At 36.9% G+C, this 27,718-nt stretch overlaps 1 protein-coding gene across 3 annotated transcripts in view; it reads left to right on the top strand.

Moving 5' to 3' along the window:
• The first annotated feature begins 4,242 nt into the window (after positions 1 to 4,242).
• Positions 4,243 to 27,718, top strand: part of LOC145990914 (uncharacterized) — a 146,354-nt gene continuing 122,878 nt past the window's right edge. For 2 of the 3 annotated variants that reach the window (XM_083126430.1, XM_083126435.1), the window contains exon 1: positions 4,243 to 4,471. The gene's annotated coding sequence lies outside the window, so the exon portion shown is untranslated. The remainder of the gene's footprint in view (positions 4,472 to 27,718) is intronic. The other variant, XM_083126436.1, reaches the window with a different exon arrangement.

A 27,718-nucleotide genomic window follows, 5' to 3' on the forward strand; every position in this document is an offset into this window, starting at 1 on the left:
TTAAAAATTATTTCAGAAGTACAATGAAAAATCGAGATTGAATGGACTGACGCTATTAAGCACTGAAAGCAATCGGTCTCAAAAACTTGACTTGAATAAACTACTAGTATCAGATTCTCCTTTAATCAAAAAACGTATTTTACATTATTGTAATTTTTGTAGTTACAGTGTACTTTCTTATATAATTTCAATATATATTTTCTGCAGTCTGTATCTTGTCTTATTAACCTTTTGTTATATTGATTCTCATTACGTACATATGTATATTTTCCATATTTGTATATACCTGATATTAATGTAGACTTTAATTAATATTTTAGAAAAAAATAGCGGCTAGGAGCTCACAACTAAGCCGACTTAAAATGGGCAAAATAAATTATCATCATCATCAGTATGTATATATATATATATATATATATATATATATGCAAACGATCCTACTCCCATTGTAAACATTCTTGGTTACTCTCATCGGCCCATGAAACCAGCAATAAACTATGCAGTTCCTCAAAATAGTATTCTCAATATACAATAATTATTATGTCGATATTTATAGCAATTTATTAATTCGAATGGTGAAATTGTAGCGTGGAAACATGGACGACGGGCGCCATGAAAGACAGCAGATTAAGTGGTCTCTAATAATGATGCTTTATGATATTTTTTTAATTGGGGGAAATCTCCCCCCCCCCCACGTCTCGCCACTTTGAGAACTGCTGCCCCCAGGGTGCAAATTCCTGGGGGGATAGGGGGATTTCCCCCCACCAACAATCTTGGCCTCAAAAATCCACCCCACCCAAATTTCCCGGGGGGGGGGAGAGTTTTGTTACAACAAAAAAAATCAGGAATTACTTGTAATTTGAAATATACATTACGAAGAATAATATCAAAAACACATACAAATTAGTGTGGTTGTGAGTGTTTAGAGATCTAATCAATATCTATATCAATATGCATAATAAAAGTGAAACAAGAATTCAAGACAGTAATAACATGAAATCTAATTGATTGACATTAACATAAAGCAAAAACTGAATAAACACTTACACATAATAAAACCATTCAACTATTTCATAATTTATTAACATCTTTAATCAGTTAGTAAAGGAATTAGTTTACCAGTTTATAATATCTGATATAAAAGTAACAAATTAATTTCTTTATTTGTAATTAATAATAACAATATTTTAATTTAGTATTTTTTACTTTTAATAACATTATAAATATGTATATCGTATATATGTTTGTGTGCAGCGAGGTTTGTAGATTAATATATTTCTCCCCCCCCCCCCACACACACACCAGTCTTCAAAGATTTCGCACCCTGGCTGCCACTACTGAGAAAAAATCCTGCGGGGGCCTTGCGTGCAAAAATTAGAAAGAAGTTCATACTCATGCAAAGAGTTACACACATGGCAACGAGAAACGGAATTTCATCATGAACAACCCTCCCTCCCTTTCCACCGAAAGAGATTCTTGTTTTGACACACTGCTACACGAATCGCTCCTTCTGCCCAGTGCTCCAACGCCACCTACACAGCAGCGAAGCTCATCTGGCTCGAAAGTGAAACTAGTGTTGCCAACCACTGAAACGCAGAAGTAGCAAAATCTCCACATGAAATCATCTAACTAGTAACCAAAACAAATCTGCATATAATATATCAAAAACGCAGTTTAAAAATATTAATCGAACACCAAGGTAAAATTCAAATATAATCTTATATTTTTAGGTTTATTTCCTTTTTAAAGGTTTTATATATCGAGTTTTTAAAAATATTTTATACTTCGAAAACATGTAGTTGTGTGCGTTCCCTTCAATTTATCTAAAAAATTGGTTCTAACCAATAAAGCAAATTTCATTTCTTTTGTGTTTAAATAAGTATTTTTTTTAAATCGCAACCAGGGCTCGAAATGGAAATTTGCACTTTAACTTTTTCGTTAACTTGGTGTTGTCTTTATTTCTGTCTGCTTACTGGAGCGACGAGATAACAATTGGTGAAATGTGTGCTGTATTAAAATTAATAATAGTTACTATTTAAATATTTACATAAACAAAAAAAATAGTATCAAATACTTCCCTATTAAAATTTTAAAATCGAAGATAGTAGTCTGCCCACCCAACTGGGGAATCTTTTTGAATTAGTGTATATATCCTCAATACTCTCTTAGTGACAAATAACAAATAAAAAAGTGATAACCACAAGTCACAAAAAGATGAAGGTCACGTACTCTGCTAAGCTCCCTCGCGGTAATAACGCATCTCCATGTATAGAAGGGAACCTTATAGTATGAATTCTGTAACACGGACGTTTTTTTAAAGGGGCGAAGGGTAGGGTTCAAACCTCTCCAGAAATTTCTGGCATGTTGGATTAATGGAAGTTGAGAAACCATAATCAGTAACTCACTTTCAAAAAAAATAATTCAAACTTTACAAAAATGCAACAGGGCAATGCTGAGATGATCGAGCTAAAATTTTGGAATATTTGGAATTCCTAAATTTTGTGCGAAACAGGTTTCATTCTCGGAATTGCAGCCCACACCGCGACCCCTTCTGGTATCTTCTTTCCAGTATTTCTGGTTCAGATTGAAAATTCCCGTATAATTGTCCCAAAACATCTTTTCCGACCCTTAAATTGGGCCTCCCGATGGCACAGTGGTAACGTCGTCGCCTTGCAATCAAGGGGTCAATACCCGGTGGAGGCACATAGTGGTTCGGATCCCACTTTAAACTGTAGGTCTAGTCCCGATTAGCCTTACTGTGCATAAAGTGAGCTTAAAACACCAAATCAAAATAAAAAAGAATCAAATTAAAACGGACCTTTATATTCCCTGTTCGGTAAGGTTTTCATGCTCCTTGACAGAGGCGCATTACGTTCACCATCTTCCATAACCTAGGTTATGTCGTTTTCATATCCTATAGATCGACCACAAGGAAAAAAACCTTGGGACGAGAAGTCCCCGCGCAACTTTCCCTTCTTCCCTCCACCTCGGGCCATAAGGAAGCATGGTCAACTCTCCCCCTCCCCTACTCGCGGGGGTACGGTGCACATGACTCGCGGGTCTGCGCAGGTTGTTTTGCTCGTGGTTCCACTATATCATTTAATCAAGAGAAATGGTTCCACATTTTCAAAATTCAAAAAATTATATTTTATGGGAGTCAAAAAACATAAACTTTATGACTACTTAATCCCTCTAAAAATTCTGGAAATGCACATGGGAACAATTATGATTATGAGTCAACAACCCCAGCGATTTTTTTTTCGTGTCTACGGCAATGTTCTATAATATGTAGTATTAAAAACGGAGTTCACACTGAAAAGGAAAATATAGAGAATATTAAAAAAAATAAAATATAGTGCTCCCTTGTGCTTTGCACCACACCATGAAGAAGTATAGGGATTGTGGAGTTAGGGCATATATATATATATATATATATATATATATATATATATATATATATATATATCAGCTAGAACATCCGTTACCATTTCTGACGAGGCTGAACGGGAAGGTTGCAGGGTCCGTTTCACTCTGGTTCCTGGTCGCAACTCATATATTTGAATTAGAGTATGTTCTTTGCATAGTTAGTTTCTACTCTGCATCTTATAAAGAAAATGTTAAATGTTGCAATTATGCATTCCCAGTTTTGTTGACTATTTCAAATTAGCATAAATTGATGTAATAATAATTGACATTTTTAATTGTAAATTAACCTGGTGAGATATTTTCTTCGCATGAAAGAAATCCGCATCCAAAAATGTTGCACATGTCTAAATGGTCCTTTAGACGCATTTACGTAGATAACAAAATAAATCTGGGAAGAGATTAATCGCTAAAGAGCACCTAAAAATAGCCAGAAGTCTCGTATCTTTTTCATAAAATTTGTTTATAGGCAAATTTAGCGACTACTTGTTAGAGTTGGCAACGATGAAGAACAGCGCACAGCTGAAGAAAGGGGGTAACGGCGAAAGCGATGCAAAGAAACTGGAAGCCGGCATCAGTTTCTTTACATCCGTTTGTTTTATTTTTTGCCCTTGCTACCATGTTAATAAACATATTTTGAGATGCGGAAAACGTTAATCGGTTAATGCAAGTGGCGAACGAAGTTTACGGTGGCAGGTGATGCAAGTCCTAGCAGGCTTATTGATCATCGGCAAAATGGGTGCTTGGTGACGACACAACTTCCTGCTCGCTGATTGGTGGATGCAAGCAGAAAAATGACAGTGGAAGAGACTCAGTGAACCTCGTAAAGCCTACTGGTCGCGAGCTCTGTAGTTCTCCCGTTCCGTACTTGACGTTTATCAGCTGCTCGCGACCGAGGTGTGTGTACCTGTGAAGTTTACGTGTTTTTAGCTTTTGTGTGTTCCGGGAGTCGGCTATCAAGATATTTGAAGTGCCCACAAACAGATTCTCTCAGGGAGTTACACAGCAAACAGCGATCAGCAAGTGTTCACAGTGACGAAGGTGGAGGGTGAGTATTTCTTGCGATTTTTAAAGAATTTCTCATATGTTGGTACTGGTGATATTCGCAGACAACATTCTGAGAGTGTCACCATTTCAAGGTTTTATAAACTCCCTCCCTCCTCTTCCTCCCGATGAAACAAAGAAGCTTTTCATTCAGAAGTGTGGGAATGACCGTTTGTCGAAGACGAAACTGCAAATACTTACGGTTAGGTTTGTGAAGACGAATGCTGCGATTTTTTCACAAAAAATAACGATTTCAAATCGTTACATAATATAAGCTAAAGTTTTTATGTTACGAATTATGTCGCGAAATCGAAAGTTAAACGAACTGCCCTGAAATCGTTAAACTGTTTCTTCCCACGGTTTTCTTGAAGGATGCTAACAAAGAAGAGGATGATGTAATAACGACCATGCTTGTTTTCGCCGGCTTTTTCTTCACCATGAATACTAACCACACGTTTCGGTGCGTGGGGCACATTTATTATTTATTGTATCGTAATGCAGTTATTTCTTACTTGTACAGTCGTGTATGCTAACGACGATGAACTTGACGACCTAAGTTCGATTTTTGTGAAGATATCGTAAAGTTTGTCATCGGTGGCCCGAACGGGTTTGAAGTCTACAGTTTATTGAACTTTATATCAGATGAGAACTTGACGCAGGGTAACGTTAGATAAAATTGGAAGGGGGCTTTGGGGGGAGGGGCAGAGTGTTAGATAGGGGATAACAAAAAATCTGAGAAGTTCGAAACTCGGTAGGTAGAAAATTGTATGTAGTATTGATGATGCTATGATATATTGACATTCATTCCCCCCCCCCCCCTAGAAATTTGGGACACGGACAATTCCAGTTGTTTTTCTGGGAGGGTAGTAGCTCACCTTGGCTCCACTTCAGCGTCTGATAGGATTCCAAATGCAACTGGAGAGCACTGGCCCGAAAATCCATTGTGGCCTTTTGCGAACACCCTCTCCGTTCCTCTTCTCTTTCTCTCGCACTCACAGAGACTGCCGCTCGGCTCGCGGTAATCTCTGAATTCAAACCTCCGCTAGGTCTGGAAGAACCGTTGCAAATGACTGACACAGGCAAGAAAATGACTCTAGATACTAAAATCCAAATTCAAACACAGAATGTGCAAGAGTTTTAACTGTGCATTTAACCTAAAAAACGATGTTTTCAGCAAGATTCAGATCTTGAAAGGTTTCACTAATTGTAGTCTTAATTAACCTACATAGTAGCTATAAACGTACTAGATTTTCGACATTATCTCATTCTGAACTGCCCTCTTCATTTCCATATTTATTTGTCTAGAAGGCAATCATAAATTTATTTCATTATGCACATGTAGCAAAGTAATCCGAAATATATGGTTAAGTGTCAAGTATATAGAACTTCGAAAACTCCCATTCGCATTATGAAGTTAAAACTAAGCACAGTTGACAAACACTGAATGAACACTTAAAATTAGAGAATGAAAAATTTTATATTTAGAAACATGAACGCATTTTTAACAGCGAAGTAGCATTGCCCAGCATATTTTTACATGTTGTAAGAGAGAACAGGAACATTAAGGTTTTAGAACAGTGTTTGTGACGAGTTGGTTGCCTAACTGCTAGGAATTTTGAACCCGAATTGTTCATGCGGTATGAATTGAATTGAATTTGAATTGATGTTTTAAGTCCATTTTATGCACAGATAGGCTAATCGGGACTGTACCTACAGTTTAAAGTGGGATCCGAACCACTGTGCAATGTGCCTCCACCAGGTATCGAACCCGGCACCCCTTGATTACAAGGTGACGACGCTACCACTATGCCATCGGGGAGGCCCTCATGCGGTATGATTATTTCATTCTGTTCATTTCGCTCATCTATTCCATCGACTCATCGTTCGTTGTTATCGTGGTGTAAAACGGAAAATAATTATTGAGAACTCCACTAGTATATTTCGTCGATATTTTAATGTTTTATACAACTGAATATTGAATAAAAATTATTTTAAACATTTGGAGTTCTGGTTATTTTTTAAGAGATGATTAAGGAAGTAATTTTACTCAGTATTTTACCAATTTTTCATTCGCATTATAACTTTGATAATATTGTACAAAAATACATTAATTAATGAAATATGTATTACGTATTACACCGATTCTCCTTCTTAAAAGTCTTTTGTTATTGTCTGAACTGAGCCATGTTTCTTTTTAACGAAAATTCAATCGTTTAGGATCATAGGCAAAGAAAGAAGAAAACAATAACAATGAAGAGGTGGGGGGCTTAGTTCGGGGCCAAATATACAAAATATGAAACTCGGTGTCTTCAATTGTTGTGTTCAAGACAGTCTTATTTCTTAAAGATCGGAATAGCCTGATTGTTGCAAATGTCATAAAATTATTGTTGTTTCACGGATTTAGTTGATCATTAGTTCTGACCAGGGAGGTATGACGTTCCAGTAGTTATTATAATTCTCATCAGTCATCAATGGTCCAGGAAGATCTCAAAACTGAAGTTCGTGTTTGAGATGTAATGAGTCGGTGTCCTATTACGTTTTTATTTCGGAAAGAGAGCTTAAGTTTGTTCGTTTGTTTTCCATTTAGCGGTACAAATTTGCATGTATCGGCAGATCGCAAACTTCATGATTGCATTGCGATTGTAACTTAATCTTAGGACGATGTGAGTAGTGCTTGACAAAATCAGAATTTTGTAGGGGGTGGGTTGAGCACATATCGGGCCATCAAGCCCCATGATCCCACCCAGGGTGTCTACCAGTCTGGAAAACCTGGAAAAGTCAGGGAATTTTATTTTTCTGGAAAAGTCAGGGAAATTTACTATTTTTCTGGAAAAATTTGTATTTTGTAGTCCTTGTATGTGTTTAGTGTTTCTGGGCCATACCAAATCAAGTGACTTGCTACCTTGCATTTCAAGAAGGTGTAAAAGGTATCAATTTGAATAACATAGTGCAAATATCCATGGATGGACCAGCAGTTAACTGGAAATTTCTCACCTTTTTCAAGGAAATCATGACTATTAATGAGCCAGAAAGTACAACATTGCTGGAAATAGGAAGCTGCAGACTTCATATTCTTCATGGTGCTTTCAAAACATTTTTTCAGAATTCTGGTTGGAACATAGTGATATTCTTAGGAGCAGTGTACAATGTTCCAGCTCTGAGAGCAGATTTCACAAGAATTACAGGATCAAAAGTTTTCCCAAAAAAGTTTTTTCCAATCCGGTGATTAGCCTGTAAAAGTCAGGGAATTTTGTTTCACAAAATAGTAACACCCTGCCCACCTTAAATTTGTCAATATAATAAACAAACATGAAACCATATATGTAACTAGGAGTTGATTTTCGGTAAGAGGATCCAAGTTGATCGATTATGAACTAATTATTCACTTATATGCCTGTGCCAATAGAGAAATTCCAAAACCTGTAAGATGAAAATGGAACCCTTACGAAGAAGATCAGCTGGTAAGAAAGCGGGGTCTGGATAACACTGAGTCCCCGCCAGTTACCTTCATATGCCCTCACCCTCAAAGGTCTTCGGAGGGTGCCCTCATGAGGGTGACCACCTCTGATTACACCTAGGCACCAAACAAATTAAACTCATAAATATATAATTGGCAAATATTCAAGGAACTACAATAATATTTTAGTGACCTCTTTTTCGAAGTTGAAAGTTGACTGTTGATACAACTGACAGACAAGTGTATCACGGATTCGATTTCTGATTGAGATACTTGAAATATTTGGAAAACACCCATCGTTAATTCTATATGTCACTTTAGCATTTAAGTTATATTGTAATACACGTGGAAATGTAAAATATAAATATTTCTTACTATGTTGCAAAATGTGGACGGGGTGCAATGTCACATCTGGTGGGTGGGTGCACAAACTCGACTTAACAATTATTGAATGTGAATCTTTGCCGTTAGGGTTCTTGCACAGCCACTTGGTATAAAATGTAATTCAAAGTCACGACAGTCTTGTTGTCTACAGTCATGAAAGTCAAGAAATCAACAAGTAGATCAAGAAGTCAATAAAAAGTCAAGAAATTATACATACTTGTGGCCAAGAACTTTTGCTATCACATTAACTGGCCTCCCCGATGGCGCAGTGGTAGCGTCCTCGCCTTGTAATCAAGGGGTCCCGGGTTCGATACCCGGTGGAGGCACAAGTGGTTGGGATCCAGATTTAAACTGTAGGTCCAGTCACGATTAGCCTTACTGTGCATAAAGTGGTCTTTAAACACCCAACCAACCAACTATCACATTAACTGATTGATTTATTTTATTTTACTTCACTTTTCTGCAGCTTTGGCTAATGGCGAAGATGAAGGTGAATACGATGAAGGGACAATCACAAATATATAGGGACGACAACAAGAGGCGCACATAAAATTATACTGGCTGTGAGTATAGACGCCAGAGCCTCGCTAGTCTGCCAAATACAGTCCAGGATGCATTGATGTTAAATACTGCTTCATTTTTCATCTTAACTGACCTTTTGGTAGGGATTTTTCATTAAATATTTATTTTCTTAATTGCTAATTTCAAACTTTACCTAGTAGAGGTCGTATAAACAAAGGTTAAGAGAAACGAAAAAAGGTCAAGAAAAAGTTAAGAATTTGGGATTTGTTATTTTGGTAGGCACCCTGTAGCCTATGATTCATAAAATTCAAAAAACAAAATGACGATTTCTGTTTCAAAAATCAGCTCCAAAGTCAATTTTTTTACACAATAACCATGAAAAGAGAATATGGTGTGGTTGGAGCAGTTCGAATCGGTTACAAGTGAGGAACAAAGTCACACTGAACTACCGAAGAGGCTAAATCAGGACAATGAGCATGCTCGAATGACACCACGGTAAGAGAGCCTCTCGATGGAGTAGTAGTATATTATCTTGTAACCAAGGGATCCATGATTCGATTTCCGGATTCCAGTTTAAACTGTTGGATGAGTCCAGATTAACCTATCTGTGCATAAAGTGGATTAAAAAAATAACCATGGAATGAAAGATAAACCTGTCGCAAAAGTGTGGCGTGTCGGAATGTAGCTATTTGGGGAGACGTAAGAAGAGTACGAGGATTTCTGAGCACTAATTGACGTCTTTCCTTTGTGCTTTTGTGTCACATTCTCATATTTCACATCCTCTCTTATGTAACTAGTATATTCTATCCGAGTGCCAAGATGTGATTGGAAAATTAAAGAATGGTAGCTATTTTTTAACGTTTAAAACAATGGTCCCGGTTGTCCTTACGAAAGGCTCTTTTATGTCAACCTCTCTGTGCAGCTTGGGATTTTAACCTCAGTAGAATAATGATCCACTTTTATTTTGCTTCTGTCGTGTTGACATTTTAACATATTCAGTGAACGAAGCTCGCTCCTTTCGTACTTGCAAGACCTTTATTTATCTATTTATTGAATTTTCCAGTACAGCAGAATCCATTTTAAACCGGAGAGAAACAACAGTAACACAGTAGGCTAGTGTTTTTTTATAAAGTAATATATATATACGTGTATATATAAAATAAACAAGCCAAAACAGTACCAAGTTAAACAGATTATTTTCACAATGCATTACTTATGTACAATTTTTTCTAAGGTGGTGATAATAAACGAATATGAACTGAATATATCTACTTGGTTTGGAATGATGTTGAATTGGTTCCGTAGCCTATGGAATAATGAACGTTGTATGAGTGAGAGTCTGGGGGTTGCAGTGTGGAAAGTTTCCTTGCTCCGTGTTTTATGTCAAGGCACTCTGAGGGAGAGTTCGTGGAGTTGGATGCTGCATCTTAAGTTTCCATTTATGATCTTGTATAGCAATTTCATATCTGCATCATACATAAGGTTGCCATATTTCTCATTTGCCAATTTAAGACACACACTGAACGAAAACGAACAGCTTAACACACATCAATAATACTAAATATTACATTAAAAAATATACTGTATAATGTACACTGTGAAAGGATATCAAAACAGACTGTGAAATGCAGGACAATTATGCAAAATCAGGATATCTGGAAATCCTAATGTGTGTGTGTGGGGGGGGGGGGGGCTGAAGCTGCTCGCTATGGAATCTACACTCCATCTAAACAGTAATTTTCGATAGTAGCGTTTACAGGAATTATATTTTTGGGCAGAAATATGGTGGTTTTTATTATTAATTTTTAATATTTGCTTGTGCAAACTTATTTTATTTTGTTAACATCTTTCCGCGTATGGAATATGATCCTTTTCCCGACTGACTCTTATTACACGGCGACGTTCACGGATCTGTGTAATCAACAAAATTACACCACGCATAGGCGTAACTGTCTGGGCCCAAGTGGGCACTCTCCCAACCCCCAAATCCCACAAAATTTCCAGGTTTATTAAAATGTACATGTTAGGTGTATTTTTTAACCTTCTGGAATCTGTTCTGCCCTCTTCCCCAAAAGCTAGGCCCAAAGTTACTCTGCTCACACTACGTCAGTACCTGCCGCGTCTATGAATTCCTTCAATGTAAACATAACTGCCACCCCCCCCCCCCCAAAGAAAAATAATCTAGGGCTGTATAACCCTCACCATCTCATTTCTTCCTTTTGCGTAGTGTTGCCCACGAGACGAGACTTTGGCCTGTCTCGTCTCGTGGAGTCTCGTGGAAATGCTGTCTCGTCTCGAAAATATTCGTTTGTCTTATGACACATGGTCAATCTCGTCTCGAATTTTTAAAAACCTGTCCCGTCTCGTCCCGCGGGCAACACTACTTTTGCGCACGCCAGTTACACTCACTGGGTTTCAAATTCTTCTCAATTAATGGGAATGTATGCCAAGCATATAATTTGGGAACAAAATTTGCATCCATTGTTTTGCGATCCGAACAAAGTCTGTACATGTGTGTATCTGCGTCCATTTATTAGTACTACGTTCTCGGCAACAAGTCTTTGCCATTTTATGACATTAATGAACGCCATTTACGACATTTACCAGATTATATACATGTATATATGTTGGTTGTTGTATGCTACCTGAGCATATACAAAATACTCTAAATATTAGTTTCAATGAACCAACATTTCCGCCAGCCATAAACAATAGCAAGCGTGCCTTATCTCAATAATCTCATAATAATCAAGGTGCATTTTATTGCCAGCCGTAGTGAGGACCCTAATAGCCATCCATACCATAATAACTAACTCTGTAGCCTTCTTAAACCCGAAGGTTTATGGCTGCAGCAACACAAGCCTGCCATCTGCCCCTATCCTCGGCAAGATCAATCCAATCTTTTCCAACCTTACCGATTTCCTTTAGGTCCATCTCAACGCGACTTCAAGTAGCTCCCCAATTGTTCTCACGACGTTATCGAACCCGGGACCGCTCAGCACCAAAGGCGAGAGCTCTCACCATTTGGCTATGCACGAGCCCTTTTATAGGAAATACCGATTAATGTATATGAACATAAAAATTCTTAAAACACTGTGAATAGTCATTAGTCAAACTTGGAAGACTTGTAATATTTTTTTTTCATATTGTGGTGAGAAAGCGCCTGGTAGGTAGGCAGCGAGCACAACGCTTGTCAATATCGCGTATAAACACTGTAGACAGGTAAAGAAAGTACTTAAAATGTTCAAAGAAGGCAATTAATTAAGCATTATAACTACAAAATAGGTATTAAATTACAAGATGCTTGATAATAAGCAAGCGGGTTTTTCTTGTATTATTATATGGATGCGAAACTTTGTCCCTTACATTGAAAGAGGAACATAAATTGAGAGCATTTGAAAATAAGATCCTTAGGAAAATATTTGGACCTAAAAGGGATGAGAAAACAGGTGAGTGGAGAAGGTTACATAATTTAGAACTACATAATTTGTATTCATGTCCAGATATTATTAGAATGATTAAATCAAGAAGACTTAGGTGGGTAGGCCATGTGGCATGAATGGGAAAGGAAAGAGGAGTTTACAGGATTCTTGTTGGGAAACCTGATGGTAAGAGACCTGTAGGAAGGCCAAGCCCTACTTCCTCTCATCGTGGCGGTAACGCTGTCGCCTTTTAATCAAAGGGTTCCGGGTTTGATCCTCGGTGGAGACTCATTTCATAGTGGTTTGGGTTCCAGTTCTGATTGACCTATCTAAACATAAAGTAGACTTAAAAACAAACGTTCTCTCTCCCTCTTCCTCGTTTCTCTTCTTACCCCTCTGTGTCTCTACAACTCCTCTCTCTTTTCCACCTTTTCTGTGTCTCTTCCCCCATCTTAAGACATTGCGACATTCACAAGCAATTTGTATTTTGGTTGTCAGCGCATCTTTCGCTGCAGAAGTTCATTTGCTACCTGAGCGTAGGCTCCAGCCAACTTCCTCTCTATCGTTTCTTTGAACCACCGAAGGATTTTTGGGCTTCTGCCAGAGCAGAGATTTATCTTTAGCTTCAAGATGCAGCAAAAAACTGAGTAGACGTTTTATTGCTGCATTTTGTAGGGGGGAAGTTATTAAAACTCTGACTTACATATGAGGAAAATCTTCTGTCATTTAACTTCGTTTCAAGCGGGTTTATTGTTTACGTACGTTCATTCAACGTAGGGAATGTACGATGTTGAGATGTCAAGATTTTTATGATAAACTGTACACCGTGGAACACACAACGATTTTTTGTTGAGTGTCACGTAGTCAATTGTCACCCAAAAGAGTGATGAATATTCATGAAGGCCATGAGGGACTTTTTGGAGGGAGGGTGTAGATTGTGTAACCATCCTCATGTCTGGATTATCTGCGAGATAAAATGATCAGAATTTAAATTCAATGGAAGTAGCATAAGTGATTTATTCTGTATCTTAACATTGCACACAAAATCGGGAGAGCACTTCTACTGTGATCTACGTATACCTGAGAGATGGAGGAACAACATGCTAAGAGTTTTTCCCGCGTTTTATTTCATTTCAGTTGAATACTGGGATTTTTCCTTTAACAAAGACCCCGGACGATTCTTCTCATTTTCGTGTCGCTTGCCTTTAGTTGCCTCTGCTTTTCCTCTCGCGGTGATCATAATGGTACCATCTGAGCAGAAGTGTATAAATAAGCGATCTTAATTAAATTAAGTAAGCATACATTCAATTCAAGTTACAAACAAGCAGAAAGCTTGCAATTTTTATTGTTAATAACTGAAACAGTATTTCAACAGATAACCGAAGTTAAAACCGCGTTAGATCGAAAAGGTTGAGTGTAAAATACAGTGAACTAGATTATAGTTTTATATTCTACCATTTAATCCAAAGAATAAATGGTTCAACAAATTGTCAAAATTCCAAAAATTAAGAGTTTTGTGTGAGAGGTAAAACAACGTAAACTTTAGGACTAAAATTTCCACATAACTTTTAAAGCTTTTCTTGCACAAGTTGGGCAAAAGTTAATAACAAGAGGGAATGACTATGTATTTCTGCAACACTGTATGAAATGTAAAAAAAATATGAAAGACGTATGTGGTTGATCGAGTAGAAGAGTCTTCCCAAGGATATAATAATAATAATAATATTGTATAATAATAATAATATTGTATAATAATACTATTGTATAATAACAATGGCCTGACTCCCTCTCCCAAATATTTCTCCCGACGCCCGTGGAAACTTTAGGCCTAAAGGAAACGTTGTTCGGAAATTTTATAAAGGACTTTATACAAATGAACAGATTTGTTATTGTATGTACAGGAAAATACAGTTTAATTATATATTCAGAGAAAATGTACGTACTTGAAGCTGTAGGTCGACGAGATTATTTCCCTCTTCGACTGAAGTTTAGGATTAACTGAAATAAGTTTGAAAGATAAATAAATTTTTCAACATTAAACATTAGAGCTCCGTTTTTGAAAGAATGAAAACAAGTTGCACAAGGGCTAATTTCTTTTTACGACATAACAAATCACGCAGTTGAAACAAATCGATTTAATAAGTATCTTCAATCTGAATCTAATTGAATGTATCGTTTTTCTTCTTGTTTCTCTGACAATATCTATTTTATTACAAACTTCAAAGAACTGTATAAAGCCGTACACTCAGATGAACAGAAGTTCAAAAAGCAGTTCGTTTCAAACACTACCTGTATGATGCTTTTGACGCATTACAGAGACTTTACAACAAGCATGCACCTTGGTCTGTGACATTACGTAATAGTCTTGCTAGTCTTCCCTCATGGTTGACTCTTATCTTAGGTAACAAGCTCATTATGTAAGTTATGCATTGGACGCTAAGAATATATTTTTTATGAGCATGTGCGAGCACGATTCTTGCTACATGAACGGTCGGTCTACCAAGGACACTTCAGTGTAAAGACATACAAAGTCAGCAAGTAAAAATAATTGATCAAGTCAGCAAGTTTGATTTTCTTAGAAATTAAATTAGCCCGTGATAGAACTGATATTTCCCCCCCCTATATTTTTTCTTAATTTATATGTACCTTTCATTGTTTGCTTCTTACATTGTACTTTTATGTTATTTTTTTACTCTTGTCGAGTTTATTGTTTTGTTTCACTTCCATTTTATAGTTTTTGAAATCAGTGTTTCTATCATCTCGTTTTTGGATTAATCTCTCTCCCCTTCATTCCTTTTCTTCTTTCTACTTTGTATTTTTCGCTTGCGTATGTTGGGCCTCCAAGATAACATAACATTATCGCTTTGTAATCAAGGGGCCCCGAGTTCGATTTCAGAGGTTCAGATCTCACTTTAAACTCTAAGTCCAGTCATGATTAACCTCTGACCATAGCGTGAACTTCAAAACAAAATTTCACACACTCGTGTTCCTAATTTTTCCACTTCCCCATTATTTACATTCTTCCCTTCTTCCTCGAGTTTTTGTTTTAAGTCCAGTGTATGCACATGACCAAGAGTTTAAATTGGGATCCCAACCAGTGTTGCTCGACCGGGTATCGAACCCGAGAACCATTGATTATAAGGCGACCACGTTCCCAGTCCACTACGCCATCGGGGAGGCGTGCCCTTTTTCCTGTTTATCTTTTATCAACAACTTATTCTCTGCGTTGTTGCTTCTTCTACATACTTATTTTTGTTGCTTATGCAGTTATTTTTCTCTTTCGCTTCGCAGAAAGTTATGTAAAGACTTTGATTTATGTACTTTTGATTTAACGTTGATTTATGTATTTTTGATTTTATTAGACGCAGTTCTTTGGGAAAGTTCCAGTAACTCTTCATCACAGAGCACAAGCTTAAATGGGGGCCTCGTCGATGACGCAGTGGTAGCGTCGTCGTCTTGTAATCAAGGGGTCCCGGCTTCGATACCCGGTGAAGGCACATAGTGGTTCGGATCCCACTTTAAACTGTAGGTCCAGTCCCGATTAGCCTTTATGTGCATAAAGTGGACTTTAAAACAACAAATCAATCAATCAAAAAACAAGCTTAAATGGCCGCATAATTGATTGAGTGTTTTAAAGTCCAATTTATGCACAGTAAGGCTAATCGGAACTGGACCTACAGTTTAAAGTGGGATCCGAACCACTATGTGCCTCCACCGGGTATCGAACCCAGGACCCCTTGATTAAACAAGGCGACGACGCTAGCACCGCGCCATCGGCGAGGCCTAAATGACCGCATTAGTTTCGTCTTGATTTGTTATTTTCTTTTTAGAGAAACGTATAGGCCTACTGTATTTTCTATGCAGAATGTGATAGATAGGTATTAGTTTGACAAAGTTCACTTTATGAACAAAAACTAGTAGAATCTGGGAACACACGTTTTGTGAGAAGAAGAGTCAATTTGACCCCAACAGGGGTTGAAACCAAGTCTATTGATTTTGATTATATACTCGTAGAATATAGGCGTTGAGAATGTAATTAGGAAATTCGCAAAACACATTACGTACATTATGGTCTACTGATTGTTATGTAAATTAAAGTGACAAAATAAATCAATAATACGAAATTTTGTTTTAAATTTCCTTTGTGTGATCATTGTATGTTCTTCCCCTGACAGAGTTTTTGAGCTAATACATGTTTCCTCCAAGTTAATTAAATCAACCACACATAGCCATAGGCTAGTTTGGTAATAATTTCTTGCTACTCATTTTTCCTTTACGTTTTTTACCTTATTGTTCCCAATGTCTAAACATAAAGGGAAAATTACACATGAAAGGGAAATGTATCTATCACCTGTTGAAGGGAATTTGTGGAGCAAAATTGCTCTGGTGTCGAGTAGGCTTTGTTTGGCTTTTGTTTCGTCAGTTGGGGAGGAACACTAAAAAGAAATAAAGAAATGTGCACGTTTTCCAAGTGCCTGTGCCATGTGATCTTTACAACAAAGGATCTAGCACGAAAGCACGTGGTGCCAGATGCGTGAGGATCTAGTGTGTGAACTAAACAAGGAAAACCGTTGCTCACAAAAGCACATCCCCGATTTCGTTTTTCAACCATTTCGATAAGTTCATAACGAATTAGGCAAAATGCAAACTATTTTTTTTAAAATCTAAGAAATAGGACCGCTTTAGACGAAAGCATTTTCTTGCAACCATTTTTGCTAGCAAAAATGTTAAAGGAAATGCTTCCTAGAATTGTGCGTGAATTATTGGCTCCGGGAATTATGCGTTAATTCTGCATGCATTTTTATGCGTAGGCGTAAAAAATAGCAACTTTCATTAATCCAAGCCTCATTGAATTTATAAATATTATATATTTATACATATTTATAAATGCCCTGAGGCAAGTGTTTCACCGTTTAGCTTCATTTTTTTTCAAGGATGGAAGATACTTAAATCTGGGTAGAAATAAAATAAAATTCTCTCCATCCGTTTATTTTGTTAGTGTGCTTTGCAGAACAATCTGTCTGAGATGGAAGATTATTGCAAGATAGCAGTTGATTAGGTAAATTTGAGTTTGAAATTCTTATACAATTAACCATTTTTTGTACATTAGTATTTTTGTGACTTGTGTTACAAACACACGTATTTTGAGTCCAAGTATTTGAAATGGCAAATGTAAACTACTCACCTTCAATTAAATATTTTAAATAGTATATATATATATATATATATATATATATATATATGCCATTTAATTGAATTGAATTATAATTTTTTGGATCCATTCGAATCACACAGACCCTTTTATATTTTTAATATATTTAATACATAATACGTAAGGTTGAATCTGCTTGTACCCTTGACTTTTTTGAATTTTCGCTTTGAAAACCAAGAGGGGCTTCCCTGGTTTACTTATGCACTAACGTTAGTTAGGTTTGGTTTGTCTATTCATTACTGAGGTGATGGGCTAGTAGACAAGACATGGAAAATCCTCTAAAGTAGTCGAATTAGAACTAATATAGGCGAAATCTACCTTAAAAGAGCATCTGATATGAGACATTCCATGTCAAAACACCGGTAAAGTGGACAGCGATCTCCAATTTTGACCAGATTTGCAGAATTTGTTTCCCCACGTCCCCCCACATGCATGTAAAGAGCACCCGTTCCCGAATTAGGGCATTGTGAAAATTTTAGGTTTTTGAAAAAATCGTGGTACGCATATCGTCGCATTTTTTTGAATGTGATACAGAACTTGGAAAATACTCATTTTGTAACCCTTACAATCATGCATATTATGGCAGGGTCAACATTTTAAACCTTATTTTCAAAATTTTGGACATATTATTCCAAAACTTCACAATCATTGATTTCAATACATACACGCACACACATCATCACCCCCCCCCCACACACACACATATATGTATATATATATATACTCTGAAATGTATTGAGAAGGAAGCTAGTTGGTACAATATATCAATATGGGTATATATATATATATATTGTACCAACTAGCTTCCTCCTCAATATATATATATATATATATATATATATATATATATATATATATAGATATATATATTGATATATTGTATACCAACTAGCTTCCTCCTCAATACATTTCAGAGTTTTGTGGATGTAATTTTCCTATAAAGAGTGAATTTAATTCTAGAAAATACTCCTGCATATAGAGAGACTGTAACACGGTATGTTTCTAGAAATAAATTCACCCATCGATAAATATGTAATATTTTATGTATTCGGTATTATTGTCTAAGACCAATTCATTAATATTTTGAAGGCGAAAAGTTCCATAGGATCGGAAAACACCTACGAACTTTCACATAACTTTCTCATGCTCTTCAACACCTCGTTTCAACAATACTTCGGGAAAAAAGCTACAATTTTCAGCCTGTATAGGATATACAGCCAAACGGCACGGATTCATGCTTGCCACTGACATATATTTACGGTATGTCTGTCTGGTACGGATAAGCATACTTTCAGCAGGTAAGAGGAGAATAAAGTAGTAGAGTTGAACTCCAGTCTTAAATCGTGCATGTATCCTCCGTGGCGCTGTGCATTGGACTCCCAACTGAGGGATGGGTTCGAGTCCGCCTGGATTCAGTCTCTGGGTTTTCGACCTGTGTATAGGACCGGTGGCAACCCACTATCGTGAGAAAATTAGGGCGCTAGCGTAATCCGGTCACGGAAATCTCCTATAACGACTGGCGACTCGACGTGCTGACTCCACGTCACCCCATTAACGGTTGAAGAACTCCACACCTTCAGGTATGATTGTGGGAGGGAGACTGGCGGTCGGGAGATAGGCCAATGCCCTTCCAGGGTTGTCGAGCCACGGATTATTATATTATCACGAAAATAAAGACGTCGTTGGTTTTCTCCGAAAGTAGTGACACTCCAAAGAATAGAATAGAACTGCACTCGCATTGATTGTTAACACAGTCTGCCACGTAGCGTACTAAAAATGTCGTTTTTCGACATAAAATAGAACTGCCAAATGCAACTGTGAATTTGTGTCGAATGGCTGTCATAATGCCGAAATGAGGCCTCAAGGATCAAAACATTACCAATACAAGGAAAGTTGTTCGTTTTGATGTATCCTACGCGCTGCGAAAGCTTGTCGGTGTTGTACGGCGACGCCCTGTATATATTGCAATATTTCCTCACTATGGTTGCAGTTAGAAGTGGTCGAAAGAAACTCAATAGTTTGGTTTTTGTTTTGTAAGTAAATATGTAAAGTGGTGACACACATTATTGTTGTTTAATCTGCCTAGCCAGGGCTTGATGCAAAGAGACAGAAAAGCTTTGCCAAACTTGAAAGATCGGTTGCAAGCGTCATTTCCGGTTTTAAAACAGATTCGGTTTCCTTGCTCGACTCTTTCAGCACAGTGTTGGCTTGTTCAACTCAAGGACTTTTTAAGAGAGAATGGGATGGGGGAGCAAACATTTAATTTTTGTCACGCAACTCATACGTCGACAGGATTTTTATCTCGAATTTGCAAACAGTGTGCAAAGTGCCTGAAGACAATTGCCATACCCAACGACTTTTCCCTCCAGATGGGTAAATGATGCACATGAGAAGACGTCAGCACGAAACAGCTAATGCACCATGTATTTAAGGAAATTTATTCAATCACTTGATGCATGAAGATGATTATCGTTTTATATTATTATTGGAGAGATTATTTCGGTTCAAATTTCATCAAAATTCGAAAAATTGTAGTTTTGCGTGAGAGGTTGCACAACATAAACGTTATGGTGAAACATTTCTCGGCAACTTTTAAATCTTTTTACAAAAAGGAATACTTGGAGTTATTTATGCTATAATAGCAATTGGATTCCTAGGATTTATTGTTTGAGCACATCTACGAGCACTTTTTACTGCAGTCACAATAATTATTGCAGTACTAACAGGAATTAAGAGCATTTAGATGAATTGCTACCTTACAGGGAACAAAAATAAGAAATAAATAAAAAAAGGTTTATTCTAATAATAATAATAAATAATCAATATAAATATAAATCCACAAGAATAAAAGTAACTAGATACCTAATAAAATCATTGGTCTGAGGACACACATATTAATCACTACGAAGCCCACAAAATTATCAATCGTTCGTTACCCATGCAGAGGTGGGTAAAAGTTAATAAAAATACAATAAGTATGAAATTCAGTACACTAACTGCATGAAATGTAAAATAATAATGGAAATCAGTTGACTGGATGTTCACTTATCTGGTGGATCGCGTACAAAAGACCCTCATTTATATAATTATATAATAACATTAAAAATTATAAATTTGGAATATAATTGGTTTGTTGATATTTATAATAGTTATTATTGCAGAATAATTATAACCGTGATAATAATAATTATTGTTATTATTTCTACTAATCAAATTTTATCAATGGCCTGACTCCCTCCTACAAAAAAATTCTGGCAATGCCCATGGTCAGCACGACGAACTCCCAGTCGTCGTAGCTTTCCACGACCGGGTTACGCTACTCTCCGTAGCTCCCCAATTTCACGATATCTTATTGATATTTTTGCCAGCCCACTCGAAGGATTCGTGGAACAGTGGCAACAGCCCCCAGAACAAAACTTCTGTACGTAAGTCACAACGTGTACGGCGAGGTTGCATATATTCAGGACAACAAAACACAACAGAATTTTGTATCTGTCTTCATTAATATTATTAATGTTAACCACTAACATGAATTTACATCCTACTCTTACTAACTTTAACTTTAATCTTACTTACCTCCTTGTAGAATGCTGTATAACTAACTTTGTTCAGGAAACCCGAACAAATTTAGTTCTTCACACTGGGGCATTCATGTTAATGCGACAGTGAATTACTGTAAACAAATAAATTAAAAATAAAGCATAAATCAAAGAGAGCGGGGAAATGCGTAAAAAATAAATTCGGGAACTGATCCCCTGGGTTAATTTTCAAGTATCAAGGCATAAGCGCATACCTCCGAAAGTATGCGGGTGGAGGAGGGCCTTTTTTGGGGGGTTCTCGCCTTTTAAACTTTTTTTTTAATATTCAGGACAAGATTTCGTTTTTCGAGTGTTCGCAGCACTGAAACAAGACGTCAAACAGAAGAAGAATTATTCTATCGCTATGAAAGTTTGTACAGTGACACAATAGCACTCGCTTACACAGAAAATAACCTGTGTTATTTCTACACGCACGTTATGTCATTATTTTTTCTTTTGTTGTATCATTCAGAGTGGAAAAAAAGAACAAATGGTAACAAAGTTAAAATATATTTTTCAAATGTGGAAGTAATTTCATATCTTTCACTTTGGCAGTCAATAATTGTCCTGACTTAAATATTAAACAACTATCACATTTTTCGTAAATTCGGGACGAATCAAGATAATTACGTTGCAGCAACTTTGTATTTGCTATATCCATAGCTACGTATACACCCATCCCCACCCACTTGACCCGAGCTTAACCCTCCAGGGAATTGAATTTTTGTTTCCAGCTTTCAAAGTCTTTTTGTCAGAAGATAAAGTGGGCGTTACATTTTTTATGCCTTAATACGGAACAATGAATTACTAGGATATGAAATCGTAAGCGGTATTTCAACGAAGAACCAATGCTCCCCAAGGCGTCTTCTTTAAAATAAAAAAAATAAAATAAAATTTTCGTGACATTGTCAATTCCATTCAATTGGATATTTATATTTCTACGTATTGTACTAATTACAAATACCTATATTTTTTTTTGTAAAAATAAGCTTTGCAAAGTTGCTGATGAACTACTGAAGTGATAAAATAGCAAGCTAATATTTATTTTTATCTCTGTCTCAGTCGTCGCTTTTATCTCTCTTTGGTTATATCACGAGGCTGAATGAACTGATGAGATGGACCATGGGGCAATCACAATGATACATTCATGTTTTACCCAGGGTTCAAATATGCGACCACTAGGCTTTGTTGCACGTTTTGATCAGAAAGTCGCCAATATTATACTATTAATTTACTGGAAAATTACAATTCATGTGCATAAATATTTGTATTTTTCCCAGAGTACATTACAGTTAAATTGAATAATTCTTGGGGAAATTAGAGATTTGGCAACAATGCACTTGGGGAAAAGTTCAAAGCAACAACAAGGCAACAAACTATTTGTGGAAACAAATATTTGCAAAATATAAAGTGCTTTACGTAAACATGTCTTCCAATAAGAAAAACAGCTTAATTTGGCTTGTCTACATTTTTTTAAAAAAATGGTCTTCTACCTGGGGTTGGTACTACTGTAGAAGGTCAAGGCTTACCTTGTACTGCAAGACAAAAGGGGAGAAAGAAAGTCAACTTGCAAAGCATGACGTAAGCACTTCCTTTTCTTCTTCTCACTTTGCAGTAGAAGAACTACTGTTTATCAAAACCGGTCAGTCTTCTACAAGTGCTTCTTCGACGTTTTGTTGGTCGCGAATTTTGTTCACAAGTCTAGGAGAAAAATATTGCGTTTTAAAAATTTTTTTAGCATCGCAGATTGTACCGGATTTGATTCATTTTTAAAAATATTTCCGTTATATTGTGAGGTTGCCGCAGGCACGTATCCAGAAATTCTTTTCGGGGGGGGCTAAACATATTTTTTACAGGGGTATAAATAGAACCTCGCAAGGTTTAAGGTCGATGGTGGCGACTCACTTCCAAAACGGTGGGGGGGGGAGGGGGCAAGAAAAGTTTACTTTATCTTGGTAGACAAAGGTTAGCATTAAAAAGCCATAGTGCGGGGCCAAAAATGGAGAGCAACTGTCTCCTAAATCTGCCACTGTTTAAGCTGCTGTTTTTTTCTTCTTTTCTTTTCTTATTTTTTATCACTCGACTCCTCTGTTGCAATGTACACGTTGTGTTTGTGCCGAAACGATCTCAGTATGTGTATGTGTGTACGTTTCACGAAGCTGTTATGCAATGGACAATCCATTCGAATGTGTTCTCCCACGTTTGGATATGATTCTTTATGGTGTTGTCGCCTGCCTTCGAAACGTAACCTTAACGAAAATACTAATATGTTATCCTTGTGACTTGAATCTTCAAGATTTAGGACGAAGGCACACACACGTCGTTTGCAATGAGTGACCCAATCAACAGAAACTTTTCACACCGTAGCGGCACGACAGGCTGCACAAGCCTGTGTTCGATTTGTGAAATCCTCAAGCGACACGTATAGCTTGTAGCTTCGGTGTGAAACCTGGTGGGTCAATCTCATTGTCACCTTGAAACGGCAGCCCGTGTTGACCACAGAAGAAAAATATCTTCTCAACCGGTGGGAATGTCCCTTAGTTTTATTCTATCTCCTTTTTCTGTGCTTGTTAATTAAACAGGCAACATCTTACGGTTGGTCATACACAAGAGATGTGCTATGCAGAAATTTTAGCGGAAAATGCCGACTCCACCAGGCATACCGTGCCATTGCTCAACAGCGACTGCAAGAGATCAAGCGAAGACAAGGGTGACTCGGTAGCTCACTTGGTAGAACAAAGAATGCCACGGCATATGTCCGAGAACCTGGTTCATGGTCGAGCTTGCTTTTTCCGCTAAAATTTCCACATAGACAACATCTTCTTGCTTTCTCTTCTCGACATTCATGGCTGCCCCTTTGTGGTAGGAGTGTTTTTCCAAAACAGTTGACTTAAAAGTTCTTTTTTAACCCACGAAACTCTTGGACTGCATACACAAAACTTGGTCCGGTCACTAATAAATCGTCACTCAAAACTTAGATTTTAAGTCGATCTGTGCAGCTTATTTCCTTTTTTTTTTTTTTTTTTTTTAAAAAAAATGATGCTCCAATGCCCATTACTGCTGAAATATTTACTTTAGAGACCTTCAATCTCTTCGGCTCATGACCCGAAACTAGCACTACACTGTTGGCAATGTCTTCAGCTTTTGAGCCGAACTTGTACTAATAGTGGTAGACTTCAGCACTTTCCAGGAAAATGTGTCACTAGTCCTCTTCCCCCCCTTCCTCCCCCGAATCTCTACATGTTATAAAACTGTCCTTGGACACTGACTGATCACTAATCGACTGTGGCACTTACTCGTTAAGTCTTATTGAAGTATTCTTTTGTACAGACCAACTGTGAAATTGAATCCGCGTATTTATATCCATATTATATTCTAGAATGTTCCGCACTTTTTTTTTTGTAGTAGGTCTAATGCAACGAATCGCCCGACTCATGGCGGTACCTTCAACAGTGCTTTGTTGTGCAACTTCCAAATGCTGACAAATCTTTAAATGGACGGGTTAAAGTTACAGTGGTGTAGTAAGTCAGAGATTCATTCAACTGGCAACAGATGACAGTTTAAGTTCTTGTGATAAAGGAAACAGCTGTTGGGTTGATCAGTAAAGTGCTGTGAGTCAGACTCTTTGCTTTTTTTTTTTTTTTTTTGCTTTTTTTAAAAAAGTGACTTACACCACTGTAACTTTAACCCGGCCAAATAATGCTCAAGTTCGTTGGACGACAACACCAAAAGAGCAAGAAAAGTTTACATACAATATTATCAATAACAGGGTTATCCTTCACGGTTCTAGAACATTCTCCGCCTTTCCTCGATAATTATATTTCTCCTTAAATTATAATCACAATATTTTAATTCACACACACAAGCCAAAAACCTCATTTTATCTAGTGTAAGTCGAAAAATTTCGGAGAGGGCTCGAGCCCCCTGAGCCCCCCCTCTGGATACGTGCCTGGGTTGCCGTACTTCTGACCAAAAATATCAAATCAGAATAATATTTTCCCCAACTTACAAAAAAAAAAAATGTAAGAAGGTTATTCCCAAAACTCTCAGTAATATAGTATCTTCCTTATCATAGAATCAAATTTATATTGAATCGCCATGTAGTTATTTTGATTTTCAATACGCAAGTGGTTCCGGACCTAACAATCGCAGTAAAGTTCTCCATTAAGATTTGTTAAAATATGAACACTATTATTGCAGAGGTGAAAGAAATAACTGATAAAAAGAATCGGTAGATATGTGAATAAGTTTTTGTTTGATAATAACAGCACATTTCATACTTGAAATGCTTTTGAACTGTTATCAGGAAACAGGAATTCCAAATTAATTGAATGAGATTTTTATGCAGGAATGTTTTTAGGTTATCAAATTGTATTGTTTTATTATTATTATTATTATTATTATTAAGCTATTGTAGAAGTCTGATTTATGTTTGTATTTTTCATATTTTGCTTCGCTTTAACATATTTAATATTCATTCATACTAATTCTTCGAGTTCACTTACCACCCAGGCCATTTGATGAATTTCAACTGATTCGGAACTGGATTTTTTAGGGCATTTCTGAAATGGAGAATGAATGATATTGCTTTTATTTTAACAGTTTTCCTCCTGGGTTTTACCAAATGGTATTTAGCTCACTCTTCACCGTTGCTGAGGCTCTATCTTTGCTGCACTGTTTCTGTCAGTTATTTTGTTTGGTGGCCGAGTGCGTTCAGTACCCTAATGATGATATTGTTGACTTGTACTTCATTGTTCAAAACTTGTCGGCAGCTCCCTGGTACCAATTCTGATGCGGAAAATCTTGCTGGATTTCTTTTTCCAGATGGTTCTCTAATCCACGGTCAGTACGAGCAGTCGGAACAGTTGAAGCTGCGTAAGGAAAATAGATAGTGTAGTGAAATGAAGAGGGCAGATAACCTGATCGTTCTACCCGAAAATTATCATCCATGCAAAGTAAAATATTTGAGGTCACTCGAGCTTTTGGGCCACTAAAGGAATCGGCTCCACTGCATGTGCGTCACCAGAAATGTTTGCTGGGGGGTCAGGCCATTGATAAATGTTGAATAGTAGAAATTATAACTAACTATTATTACTACGGTTACAAATGTTATTATACAGTACAGTAATAAATATTATAAACTAATAAAACTAAATATTTTATTCCAAATTTATTATTATTATTATTATTAACATATAAATGGCGAGACTCGATCCACCAGACAAATGAATGTCCAGCATAACTATTTTCCATGATTTCTTGTAAATTTCATACATTTAGTCCACTGAAAAGCACAGTTATTGTATTTTGTTATTAACTTTTGTACGTCTCGTTCAAGAAAAGACCAAAATATAGGGGCAAATTTTACTCATTAAGTTTATGTTGTGTGACCTCTCACCTAAAACTCTATTTTTTTGGAAGTTTGAAAACTGTGGAACCATTTAAATGGTAGAAAATGAAAATAGGACTTCGTTCTTGTGTTTTTCTCTGAACTTTTTCGATCTCATGCACTTTTTACTTTGATTATTCTGTTCGAATACTAACTAAATTAACTTTATTTCTGTTATTAACATGTTAACAATAAATGTAAGAAACATTTTGCTTTTTGTAACTTGAAATGAACGATGCCAATTTCGGGGGAGGGGATATCGTCGGACTCGTTCGACTCCCCCTCCCAACGCCCATGCTCCACTGGTTATGAGTAAGAATAATTCGTCGATAGATGTTAAAAATTTAGAATTGACCGCCTCCTTTCCATGGAATATTAGTGTAACCTAAATCTGGCAACTCTGCATTCAAGTTTTCGGAAAATATTAATACCATGCAGATCAATATGCCAAAGGAAGAAGAGAAAACAACAGTGAGAAGAAAAATATTGGATGGAAAAAAGGGAATACATGGCAGCTAAAAGAATGGAAGTATGGTAAAATGCAAAGTAAAATCAAGCAGTGAGAACTTTGATATCTAAAATTATACTTAGGAAGACAAGTGGCCAGGAAGGATGCATTTACTTTCAAAGTATGCACTAAACTCTAGAGGTTTGCAGTAAGGAAAGTATCCGTTATTTAGTCAGAACCTTCTAGAACAGATTTTACATATCGGTAAGCTTTGGGAAAAAATATCAAAGTAACAAAAACCGATTAACCTTAACCCACTTTCGAAGTCAACAACGAATCTACTACCTACAAAAACTCGTCTCTCCTCCTCAATCATTTTCGTTCGTTATTATAGCTTGTGTGCAAATTTCCACGAAGCACCATTTCCAAGAAATTCCGTCGAAGCGACTCTCTACGAAATGAATTTCAAGGACGACTGTTGAAAACTCGACTGGATTATTGCCAGGGCTTTGCGAATGAGTCAGGACAATTTGAAAACACCCGCTAAGAAGAACAACAATAAATGTCTACCTTCATAATTCAAATTGCAAACAAACATTCGTAATGATTCTGACGCCAGACTAGGAGTTAATTTAATTTTATTGTTCTTTCAGCTTATCTGGTTTTGTTACCAAGCGCTGACCTCCGTGGCGTTGTGGTTAGCACAGAGCGCTACGACGCTAGGGGTTCCGGGTACGAATCCAGGACCGGTCAGGGGTGTTCTTTGTGAGTGTTCCTTCATCTATTTTGTCACATCATCACTCATCGTCGCCATTAGTTAAAAATTTCAGAAAAGCGAC

The sequence above is a fragment of the Lepisma saccharinum genome, chromosome 8 (assembly GCF_977018435.1).
Source record: "Lepisma saccharinum chromosome 8, izLepSacc3.1, whole genome shotgun sequence".
NCBI classification, from domain to species: Eukaryota; Metazoa; Arthropoda; class Insecta; order Zygentoma; family Lepismatidae; genus Lepisma; species Lepisma saccharinum.